The 12863-nt window shown below is 38.1% G+C and overlaps 1 protein-coding gene across 3 annotated transcripts in view; it reads left to right on the top strand.

Annotated features, from left to right (window-relative positions):
• Positions 1 to 12863, top strand: part of LOC127644958 (protein FAM110B-like) — a 57231-nt gene that overhangs the window by 6062 nt on the left and 38306 nt on the right. The window contains exon 1 of one of the 3 annotated variants that reach the window (XM_052128421.1): positions 10410 to 10525. The exons of the other annotated variants lie outside the window; for them this stretch is intronic. The gene's annotated coding sequence lies outside the window, so the exon portion shown is untranslated. Of the gene's footprint in view, positions 1 to 10409; positions 10526 to 12863 lie in introns of those variants that run through there. 3 annotated transcript variants of the gene reach the window in all.

Here is a 12863-nt window from a genome sequence, read left to right as displayed (position 1 = left end):
CAGCAGGCATTTGTAATGTGCCCAGCCGTGGCGTGTGTTTGTGTCTGTGCGTGTCCACGTGTGTGTACGTAAGCTATCAACTTGGCTTTCTGTGGAGGGCGTGCCTCCGGTCTACTTTAAAGGGTCCTTCGTATAGGTGGCATATTACTCCCAACGCACAACACAAGATGCAAAGCTGTTTGGTAAGCAACTGAACATAAGTGCAGGCGTCATGTCAGCAGAACCACAGCTCTGTTGTCAACAGTTGTCTGCATGCATACAGGGGCAGTAACACTGGAGTTTGAGTGTTCAACATTTTTTCAGACACCGCAACGGACAGGATATGATGCCACGTGCGAGGCCTTGTTTGAATTTTTTTTTTTACAAATAGCAAATAATATTTTCATAATGTTAAAATGTACCATCTGCTTACTGTCCTACAGCAATAAAACATGCCGCTTTGTAATATATTTTCTTTGTATTAAGCCAAAAGAGTTTAGTGTGTGACATTTCGATCTTCTATTGGTCACACGTCTTCTCGTCATCCGAATTTGCAAATTTGATCCAAGTTCACCAAACTTCCATCTGCAGAGGAATGTTTGTTTGTTTTTTTTTTACCCCCTTTTTTGGAATGCCCAATTCCCACTACTTGCTAGGTCCTCGTGGTGGTGCGGTTGCTCACCTCAATCCGGGTGGTGGAGGACAAGTCTCAGTTGCCTCCGCTTCTGAGACAAACAATCCCCGCATCTAATCATGTGGCTCGTTGTGCATTACACCGCGGAGACTCCACATGTGGAGGCTCATGCTATTCTCTGCGCACAACATACCATCGCCCCATTTAGAGCGAGACCAAGGAGGTTACCCTATGTGACTCTATCCTCCCTTGCAACCGGGCCAATTTGGTTGCTTATGAGACCTGGCTGGAGTCACTCAGCACACCCTAGATTCGAATTCGCGACTCCAGGGGTGTAAGTCAGCGTCAGTACTCGCCCCTCTGCAGAAGAATGTTACATTTCTTCTTCACATGTGCTTGTGTTTAATTCTGTATGATATTTTCAATCAGTGATACAATAACTAAAACCTATTCATCGCATTTTTGCCATCGTTTCATCACACACTGTTGCACGGGGAGAATGAGAGACCAGGCGCTGATTGCCTTTTTAAATAAATAAAGGCAACATCTGAAGTTTTGCAGATCAATATGAATGGAGCTTTACATGGATACATAAAAAACTGGATTACCATGCTCTCCATAAGATTAGAAGCAGATTTTATTATTATCTCTTCAATGCAACACACAGCAACAAGTGAAGGATCTACAGTACTTACTATTTTACTTTTAATTCTGATTGCTGATGCTAGAAAATTATCCGACATTGGCATGTTATTCTGTTGTACATCCTGTGGTTGTGTAATAGTTAACAAGCCCATATCATTAAATTCTTGTCTTACTATCATTCTAGTTATTTTCAATGCGGTTAGTGAATGAGTAACTCTGTCAAACTTGCTGGAAACACAGCCTTTGCTTACTTCCGCATTGCAAAATAAATTTACATTAATTGAAAATACAGGTTTCAAAAATATATAACACATTCAGTGTTTAAAAGTGTATTATGCTTTTCACAATTAATATGGTTTGTATGAGATTTGTTTTACATTCACTTCTTATGTGTCACTGCCCAAGTTCTGATTTTTAAGTCTGCCTTGTTTCAACTATTAACACTCTGCTATTAAGTGACCACAACCCAATTCCATTGTTTTTGTTTTATTTTTTAATTTTTTTAAATATCCTGTTGGCTAACACAGGGCTGATGGATTTAGAAGCCCTATTAGTACATCACAACTACCTATCGAGCTATCTAGCAATACAATGCCTGCTACTAAATATGGCTTTGATTTCACAGAATGCATCAGCAAAATAAAATAATTTTTGCAATCAAAGTGGATCAGGCCTTTATTGAATCTCTAAGCACTTATTCCGGCTCATGCCTTGTCGGCTCATATCGTAGAGAAACGAGATCACATCTTGTTTACAGGGTTGTGAGAAATATTTCTGCAATGAGCCTGGCCCAACGCTGGGTCAGCTGAAGGAGGATTAAGGCCACACTGCTGTGAGTGTGAAGAGCTCAGCAGAATGTGTTGATGAAAGCAGCCCTATGGTGGTGCTCCACAGCAGATGGCACACACACTGGGGGCTGATGTGAGGTGCCAGGTCATATTCCTTCCCCCACTTCCTGAGGATTATTAAAAATCACTAAAAAATACTTTTTATTTGTGACAGTATTATAATATTCTGCTTTCATTGGTTAACTGCTTAGGAGGTCACTGGTATGGTTCCAATTATCAATATTATGAATGTTTGTATAGCCCACCAAACCTATTAATGATTTGCCCACAAATGTTTCCCCCATTACATTTCCTAGCTCCATAAATCATTTATATATATATATATATAAAAAAAAAAAAAAAAAAACTAAATTGTGTCATTTATGGATGCAACATATCCAACTGAAATTGTTGGCTCATCTCCAACTTCTAGTAGTTGCTTGGATATGGGAATTCATCCCAATAGAAGAAAATTACATGTTCATATGCATTCAAATGTGAAATGTTTCATTTTCTTTATTAGCTATGTGCAAAACTATAGTATACACATTTTAAAAATCAGATAATTGGTGGCTTGCCTGAATGACTAGGTGACTAATCAGTCTCAAGGAAGCCCTGAATAATTGGGCTGGTTGCATGGGTGTTCACCTGACACTGATCAGAGGCGCTACTTGGGTGGTGTTCATGTAGAATGTGTTATGTGTTCAAAAACAGCTGGATGGAGCACATCAGAATGGAATAGAATGGAGGGGTATTGAGACATGTAAAAGTTTAGCTATTTTTAACTTGACATGGCAACTTAGGGATGTACATTTTTCATAATCGATTATTGTGGAAATGAATGATCAATTAATGGATTAATTGTTTACGTAAATACTGCAAAACTTATGTGGAAGAGTCCAAATAATATGTTCATGTAGCCCACTGCTTCAATATAATTTAAATGGTAACACTTAAAGTATTGGCATTGTCCTCTTAAAATATTCTTAGTTCAGTGTATTTTAATACATTTAGGCTGAATTTGTTAATTGTTTAATAACTGTTAATGAATTACTGTTAGTAATAGCTTGTAAACAAGATATATTGGTTGTTTACATATTTGAGTTAATTAAAACTTCATTTTATGGATCATGGGATATTTCTGACATTTGGACATAATTTTTTATTTGAAATAAAATTATAACACATCCCATAAATACAGTAGCCTACATAACATACCATGTGTGCTGTTGAGATGTCAGCTGAATCTGCTCAAACTCATTATAAGAAATGTCACCTTGATGTGTTTAAATGGTCTGCACTTATATAGCACCTTTTTAACCTTAGCGGTATTCAAAGCACATTACAATTCGTCTCATTCACACACACATGACAGCAGAGCTGCCATGCAAGGCGCTAGCCTGCCATTGGGAGCAACTTGGGGTTCAGTGTCTTGCCTAAGGACACTTCGGCATGTGGAGTCGTGTGGGCCGGGAATCGAACCACCAACCCTGCGATTAGTGGACAACCCGTTCTACCACCTGAGCCACATCCGCCCATGTTGTTATTTTCTATCATTACCTCTACAATACAAGGCACATATACCTCTTTTTTGAACGAGCCTTGTGACAGCGCAATCGCTTGTCTACTTGTCTTTCAGCATTTTATGTTAAGATGAGCGGAAGAAGAAATAGTCCCCATCCTGCACAAGTATTTGCTAATATGGCCTAATCCATTTAATTTCACTTTGATGCTTATGATATAAGCATATATTGTTTGTGTTCTTGGTAACCAAATAATATTATTCCTATTTAATTTTTTTTTTTCGATGTTTTTGTGTGAGGTTCGATATTTTTGATACAACATCAGTATCGGAATTATTGAAATTTTAGGGTCAATCCACCCATCCCTAGTGTCACTGTATCCACTCCTCTCCCTTGTTGTATCCACACACCACATTGCCAACCCTGAACTTGGATGTGTTCCACGATTCGTCTATTTTCCATTTCCGGTCTCCAGTGTTTTCACTCGCATCGGCATATATTCTTAGCCGGTAATTTAACGTTTAAGGTATTACATTTGTAAGAGTCGAGATGACCGTTTTTTATTGACAGAGTGTGTAGATGACATGTCAGAGGTTAGTTACGTTAATATCATTAATTATTCTGAGTTGTTATGACAGCCAACAATGGCAAAAGTTGACCCACCCCAAAAACGGAACTCAACCAATGGCGTTAGTTGGGGGTGGGGCTATCTTTGTTTTGCTGATGGCAGATGGGTGTGTATTCAGAATGCTGTTTTGAAAAAAAGATTATTTTTGCAATTCCGTTTGGTGGCGCTAGTTGTGCAAAAATTAGATCAACTTTAATGTGTATTACGTAAATGAGCTAAGTGCATTATATGAGTAATGTTGATTTCTTGATTTACAATTAACTGTTGAATTCTGTGAGGTTTGTCGGACTGGAGGATTAAAATATGACCTAAATCCTGTGGATTGGATGAAAAGCATTCATGGACCCGTGATTTGGGATCTTTTCTAGGGAAAGAGGTCTTAATTACAAAGTATAACATATTGTTGTTCAAAGCAAGGCCTTGGCATTTTCTGCAGAGGCTCATCAAAGTGATATGTACCAAGTTGAACTCCTTCCTTTTGTAGGAAATCATTTGATCTTGTGAGGATTAAACCTATAATTTCCTGCACTCTTTCCTGTTTCAGGCTCTATTATCTTCCTGACAGTTTTTTTCATGCAAACAATAGGATTAGCCTTACATGTTTAAGAGAGGCAGATTCCCCCTCTATTTTATGATTAAGATTTCATACCAAATCTTTCCTTATCTCCACTGTTTATTTCGGAAGAGTTAAATGTCAGATATCAGCAGGGAATCAGCAGGGGTCTGGTGATACAATATTACATTGATATCTGTGTTGCAATATGATACAATTTTGATTCTTAATGTTTAGTGTATTGCGATGTATCTGTGATACAATGCAATCTTTTTTTGTTTTTCATTTATCTACAATGGGTGTTGTTGTTTTGTCTAACAAGTGCTTTCTGGTTTACTTCATAGAGCCATAGTAGAAGCGTGGAGCACACACAATATTGTCAGAAAAAAAAAGAATTGACACAAGGGAATAGCATTGGTTCCAGCGTGTTTATCAAGACACAAAACTCTTGAAGTCTAGTTGCATCTGACTTATTTACTTGGCTTGTTCCGAGTTTGCATTTTGGTTGAATATAAATAATGAGTGGTGGATCATCGCTTTTTAGTTTTCCTAACAATATAAATGTGAAAAATGTAACTAAACATACCAATACATGATTTTAGAATATTGAGTAAGTGTCATGAGGTAAAATATTACAATGCTTTGAAGTATCAATCCCTGGCAGAGGACCAAGCATGATACTCAAACACTGACCTATTACACATTGTCCACAATGTGCTAGTCTAGAGGAAAGATTAATTACTGTCTCCACTGCCATCACATTTCAGGTGCTTATTTATTTGGCACTGTTTGTGCTATATTTTGGCATTAGTTCTCTTTCAGCAATGGTTACATCTGTACTAGCTCTCCAGCAGGGCATATAGCAGCAACAACATGGTGGAGTGTGTAGATAACTCAAAGGTTGTAAAATGCTTGAGTCTACCCTGGCCAGGGTGGAATTGTGCCCCTCCAGGGTCCGTTAGTGTGGCAGTGCATTATCAGGCAGTCATGCACACAAATTCTCATAGTGGTACAAAATTCTCTGGTAGCATGTCATTAGTAGACCGACAGCTACATTTCCTACGTATATACATATAAGTGTTTTATAAAGGTCTGGGAAAAGTCAGGAAGGACGTGTTCTATTTTGCAGGTATGTTTATTTTTTTATTTTGTTATTAATAATTTTTATTGATTCATGTAGTAACTTAAATAGACATAACAGAAAATGCAGAATGAAATTATATGAAATTATAACCCTTCCCCCCCGAACATTAACCCCACCCGACACAAACAAGCACCCTAGTGGTCAAACGTTAACTGACATTGACACACAGATAGACAACAAACAGCAGAAAATATTTGGAAGCATAAAAACAAAAAACATAAAAAGCATACTTTCAAAAACTAAAAGGTTGCAACACATACATTTAAAACTACTAGTCTCTCTCCTCTGCCCCTCGAGAGCCTTCTCAAAAGATAAATTGCTGCGCCATTTCTTGAACAAATCCAGGTTGCATATAATTCTATAAAACTCTAAACCCTCAACAGAAATTCTTGGATCTTGACACGCCACCAAAAACCTGGGTTGTGTCCCCATCTTATGATTGGCATCGCCAGCAGTTGGGTGTATCTTTAAGACGAAACCTATACAATCTAGAGGGTATCCAATAGAATTGATGTAAAATCTTAAATTGCATAAGGCGCACCCTTGCATGTCTAGATGTAGACATGATGTTTTTTAGAATCCTATTCTACACTTCCTCCTCAATACCAAGTTTAAATCTATCTCCCATAATCTCTTGAGAGAAGTTGAAGCTCCATCCCCCAGACTCTGAATTAGCAGGGAGTAGTAAATACACTGATGCCTCATGACCTTTTAAAAAAAGCAGTAATTACCACTCCCAGAGTATATGCCGCTTTAGGGGGGTGTATGCTATTCCCAAAAATAGTACAAATCAGGTGGCACCGCTGTAAATACCTTAAAAATTGAGACCTAGCAATCCCAAAATGTTGAACCATATTTTCAAAGGATCTCAACACTCCACTCACCGAGCTTATTAACCTCCCTCACAATACACTCGGTCCAGCAGAAAGGGGACTTTTTAATACATTACTTTGGGTTCAGCCATATGCTCTTGACACTTCTGTCCATACCGCGTGCAAATGTGAGATAACTGGGTGTAACTAAAATTCTCCAGTTAGTTTGAAAAGAAAGGCTTTGCAATGGCGAAATAGGGGCAAGAACTTCCTGTTTAATACAAAACCAGGGAGGGGCTATCACAGGTGGAAGCGACCAATGAGCCAAATGTCAGACCGAATGCATAATAATAAAACAAAATCTTGCCAATCGGCCTATTTCACTTACTGAAATGTAATCTGGGACATTTACCATTCCAAATGAAGGACTTCGCTATGCTATCAAATTGCTTGAAATAAGAGAGGGGGACATATATAGGTAGAGACAATAGCAGGTAGTTTTATTTTGGAATACAATTAATTTTAATATCATTAACCTTCCTAATCATCGATAAATGTAATGAAGCCCACCTGCCCACATCGCTCCAATTTTTTTATTACAAGGTCAAAATTAACTCACAAATTTGCTGGAAATAAAATACCCAAATACTTAATGCCCTGTTTGGGCCACAGAAAGTACGCTGTCGGAGCCAAAGCTTCAGATTTAGACCAATTAACTCTGTATCCCGATAACTTAGAAAAGGAATGAATAATTCTGTGGAGGCAAGACATAGATCTAGTAGGTTCGGAGATGAATAATAAAATATCTGCGTATAGCAAAAGCTTATGCGCCACACCTCCCATCATCACCCCTGGAAAATCATCCTCCTTTACAGGGCAAGACAGAACAATAATGGGGAAAGAGGGCAACCCTGCCAGATGCCCCTATCCAGAGAAAACTAATCTGAAATGAATCCATTTGTTTGTTCTGCTGCTATCGGGTGTCTAAAAAGTAACTTAATCCATCCAATAAATGTATTCCCAAACCTGTACATTTCCAAAATCATAAAAAGATAATTCCATTCTACCATATCAAACGCCTTTTCGGTGTCAAGTGAGATGGCAGTGACCAGAGTCTGATCATTTGCCACTGACCACATGATATTGTTATGATGATACACCTAATGTTTTAAGAAGAGCTGTAGCCCTGAATAAACCCCACCTGATCTAATATGTATAAGAGATGTCATAAATTAATCGGTTAGCCAAAGTTTTTGGCAATATTTTGACGTCAAGCTGGATCAGGCAAATTGGGTGGTTACTCTTACACTCGCTTGTATCTTTGCCCTTTTAAAGAATCAGACTGATCCAGGCTTGCATCATGGTTGGTGGAAGCTTTTCATTCTTTAATGATTCTGTATAAAATTTTAACAAAAGTGGAGCCAATTCTGTAGCATAAGATCTAATAACTCCGCAGCAAAGCCAGTTGACACAAAACAAATTCCAACCAATAGGAGGCATAAGCACAAAGAACATGCAGATTCGTCCACAACACTGTCCCGAAGGAGTGTTACCTGTCTCCTTCAGCAGCTCGCCGAGCAGGAACCTGTGAACTTGCTCGATTTCCAATTTATGGCCTGCTATGTCTAGCATATTCTGAAGTAGTCCATCCAGGAACTTCACCGTATCCTGTCCCTCTACTTCCTCAGGGTCTCAGGTGATACAGACATTTGTCTGCCACTACGGTTCTCCATATTCTCCAGCTTCTCCCAGACATGCTCCAAATCCACCTTGGTCCCTAGTGGATTAGCAGATAATTCCCTCTCCGATGACTCCATGTAATCAATCTGTTTATTGACATCCCCCACTCTTGTAACCACATCATTGAACTTCGCCTCCATGGCAGTGATCGATTGACGTATCACAGCAAGATCCTCCAAGTCAGCAATGATATTCGTCAGCATTGTCGACATGCTCAGCATCTCTCGCTGCATTTCCTACACCTTCCCGAATAAGTCGACTCCCAGACTTGCGGCCAGTTTGGGGGCATCAGCTTGAGCATGTAAGTGTCTTTTAATGACTCCAGAGCCCGAAGATTTGGAATTCTTTGGTAAATTGTCCTCTTAAAACAGTTATGGAACAGAAAATATCAAATCTCATTTGTTTATTCACTTGACTCTCGGCAGGTATGTTTTAGACATGGACATTTTGTTCATAATCTGTTAAGTACTCCATAAAATAATTTCGTGGTGGCTATTTTGCAGTATTTCTTAATTATTTGTCTATACATATGCATTAGATGGATGTTTTTGTTTATGCATCAGGTTAACTGATTTTTCAGTGTCTCGTGTCATGAACGTTGTGTTTTAAGATACTGTGTCATGTTAACAATGTCTAAAGTTTAAAAAAATATATACTTAAAAAAAATTGTCTCTAGACCCCTGAATTCTATTCCTTTTAATTCCGCTCCATCTAGCTGTTTTTGAAAGAAAGAATGTGTCCTGTATCAATGCCCTTTAATCCTCTCTAGACTGTGGATCGCTATTACTGCTCTGGACTGAAAGACGTCATTTACAGTGTTGACATATTATTATTTGATGAATCAGCCAAAATGACACTTGGCACATTTACATGCACTATTTTAAGGGAGCTACAACATGTTTTTTTTATTATGGCTACAGTCTTCATCTATCTTTCCAAGTATACATTACGTAGTGCAATAATGGAGTTTTTGAAAGTAGGATGTCAGATAAAGTTTTAAATAGGCCAACACATAGCACATCACACAGAGTTCACACATTAACGAGGCGAATTGTGTAATCTGACAGAAGTGCTTGCTTAAAATTTTTAAGACAAATTATTAATTATTATACACAAAATTAAAAAGAGGCCTCTTTTTGTCACTATTGTACATTGTTTTTATGATCGATCCTTACTATCACTTCTGAGTGCTCATCTATTTATACCCATCCCTTGGATGTTTCACTCAAATTTTTTCCAGATTATAAATAAAATCTCATGTTATAGGAATATGTTTTCTACATTCTCACAGTTTTCAATACAGCTCTAAGTGAATCATAAGCTGCTTTAATGTCAGCGTTATTTTTAAAAATTGTTATGCCTCACGCATAGAGCCCTTCATTATCTCATAAATGCTGAGGTGAAAATTCAACTCATCCTCACCTGATGTTGGCAGTTCTTTCATTGGCCAATAGTCCTTACCATCTAGCTCAAGGTCATAAAATGTGCACTGGTGTGTCTAGTTTATTTTTTTAGCTGGACTGGACAGTGAGAGCAGTAATGACACTGTAATCCCACTGAAATCTGGCCTACAATCTCCATTGATGGGATTAAGATGTTTCTCAACTCTTTCTTAAGGTATGTTGCTCTTCAGAGCCTCCTTATGTCTCCATATGGACCCTTTTAACTGCATGGTCCTGTAACTACATACCGCACTCCTGTCCAATGGTAAGAAAATCTTCAAATTAGAGATACTTTTGAAAAAAAAAAAAAAGGGTAAAAGGGTAAGTAATACTATGTCGACCTGTGATTAAGGAAGGCAGTCAGACTGTATTAGATTAATAGAAGTTGACAGATGTCGAACTGCCTTCCTGGCTAGTGTACCCAATTGGTGGTAAGATTGCGTTTAGCTTGGACGACGGTATCATTCTGGTGCCACAATTACAAGACTAGCCGACAACAAAGTATGTCGAATGATGTGTACTGTGATCCTGTGCTTCCTTGTAAGGCAACTCTGGAAATGTGTCATCTCTGTATGGATTTCACGAGAAGCCTCTGCGAGTAAGTATCTTTTGGTGTATTTTATAAGGGACATTAGTGACATAAGAACTTCACTGAAGCTTTGGTGTTGTTGCTTGAGCATAAATACAGTAGCATTATTACAAATGAGAGCCAGTGTGGGAGGACTGCTATTAATGTAGTAATATTCATTCTATGAGACTAGGTTGCAAAAATAGGCATTAAATGACTCTTTCTTTGAATTGCATTGGATATGTGAGCTGGTAAGTGAATGCTTGCTATTAGTGCTCATGACTGTTGGGTTCTTTGGTGAACTTCGTATCGTGTTCCATGTCAAGTTTCTCATATAAAATGCTATTTTGGGATTTGGGCTGCAGAAGGACAGTTCATCATAGATATTTGTGAGACACTTGGTGTTATAAGTAGATGTGGAATCAGACTGGTCGACTGTAGAACATCTCATGTAAAGTCTTGCTGTGAGAGCAGTTTGAGAGCATACTGTCAGGAATGTGTGCTTTCTGGGAGCTGTTTTCTCACTAAAAACTGACTGCTCCTCTGACTTGCCTTGTATCTGGAAAAAAAAATCTTGTTGTTGAGTACCGGTGGGGTTCTCGATTGGGAACGTTTTTATTGGAGCCATAACTCTTATGAAATGGAAGCATTGAAGTTTTTTTTAATGGGCACGGACGATGAAAAAGTCAGACCGTAAAGTCCCTTAATAATGTATAGGGACTTTCTTGGATCTAATTAGCAACTTCTAATTGAAGAACATCCTTCTAGATTGCCAGTTATAAATTGTTATGTGTTACAGGACCTGGCAGATTTCTAGAGCAGTTCATGATACAGTCAACAAACCTAATGCATTTAGCTTGTGGCTGCGCTTGAGCATTTAGAATGGAATTTAAGCCTGATACATACTTTTTCCAGGCTATATTCCACTATTGCCCATTAATGTGGTACTTTTGAGGCTGAGAGTTCGATGTTTAATGTTGTATGCACTGTGATGTATAGTGGGAACTGTGAAACAACAGCAAAATAGATCAGCAACAAGCTGAATGTTCATTCACTGTGGAAAGTACATTCTCATGTACAAAAGCTCTCTTGACTCTCAGCATGGTCATGCTGTGTTCAGAGAAGTACGACTTGGAAAAAGGTGAAACTGCGCTTATGAGCTCTGACTCACATTGGCCTTCCTGTGAGCCAACCTTCCCCATACTGCTGCAATGAAACTCAGAAGTTCCAAGAAACATTTCACAAGCCCTCAATATCAGCATTCTGCATTCACAGCCACTTTATCTAGTGTTAATTTAAGTCACATTAGTATTATATAGATAAATAGGTCAATAGTAATAGATTATATAAAGCCCTTTCCCACTGCAGCAACTAAATTGGTAGCACTTTATTTTACAGTAATGTTTTAAATTTTACGTACTATAGAATTACATCACAGTAATTACTAGGTACTAAACCTAACTCCAACCCTAAACTTGACCCATATTAAGTACATGTTTTTACTTAATATTACTCTAGTAATTTCTTGGGTTAGCACACTGTAAGTATAATGAAAGTGTACTATGTACTGTAAAATAAAGTGCAACTATGTTTTAGGTACCTTTCCCCGGAACTATATTTTTTATTGTTTTTGCACATGAGGAACTATAGTTCCTCTTAGCCATTAAGAGGGACTTTAGACAGAGTTTTTAGCTGCTACTCTGGGGTAGGTACTTCAACCCTCTATAAAAAAAAGCCTGTTCCCAAAAACTTGCTGGTCTCCTCTCCACCCCACGCAGGAACTGATTACATCAGTGAGCAGAGGGTGGGATAATGTTTTAAAGTTTACAAGGAGATAAAGAAAGAATGATGCACGCTAGCTTTGATCAGACAATTGACCAAATCATAAACAAACAAAAACAAAAAAAATCTTGAGCACAGGGACCATAAGATGGACCTAAGCAAAATCAGCAGTGGATGGGGCAATGATGTCATGGACACGGAGCAGCCATCTATTTAACTGAGGCATTTAATCAATCTGTCATGCTTGAGACAAATACTGAATCGCCAGTGTCCTTTTTAGCAGATCTCAGTAAGTATGACATTTGCCAACTTTGTTAGCTTTCCTTGCACTCTTCTCATCTTCTTTTGTGCATTATTTTGTTCAGTAAGGGACTACTCACTTTGTTATGAAGATTGCTGCCAACTGATAAGTAAACCAGTGGGATTCTCAATCAAGATATAAACATAATATTATATACTATGGCAAAAGTCCAAATATAACCATCTGTTACACCAATGTTAATAACAGTTCCACTGTTACTTTAGTACTTAATGAGATAAGCCACATTAAAAAGTTCTTACAAAATAATTGAATTACGTTACCTGT

Source organism: Xyrauchen texanus, chromosome 6, assembly GCF_025860055.1.
Source record: "Xyrauchen texanus isolate HMW12.3.18 chromosome 6, RBS_HiC_50CHRs, whole genome shotgun sequence".
In the NCBI taxonomy this organism is placed as follows: Eukaryota; Metazoa; Chordata; class Actinopteri; order Cypriniformes; family Catostomidae; genus Xyrauchen; species Xyrauchen texanus.
The sequence above is the reverse complement of the archived record's forward strand: the minus strand, read 5'-3'. Positions and strand labels throughout refer to the sequence as shown.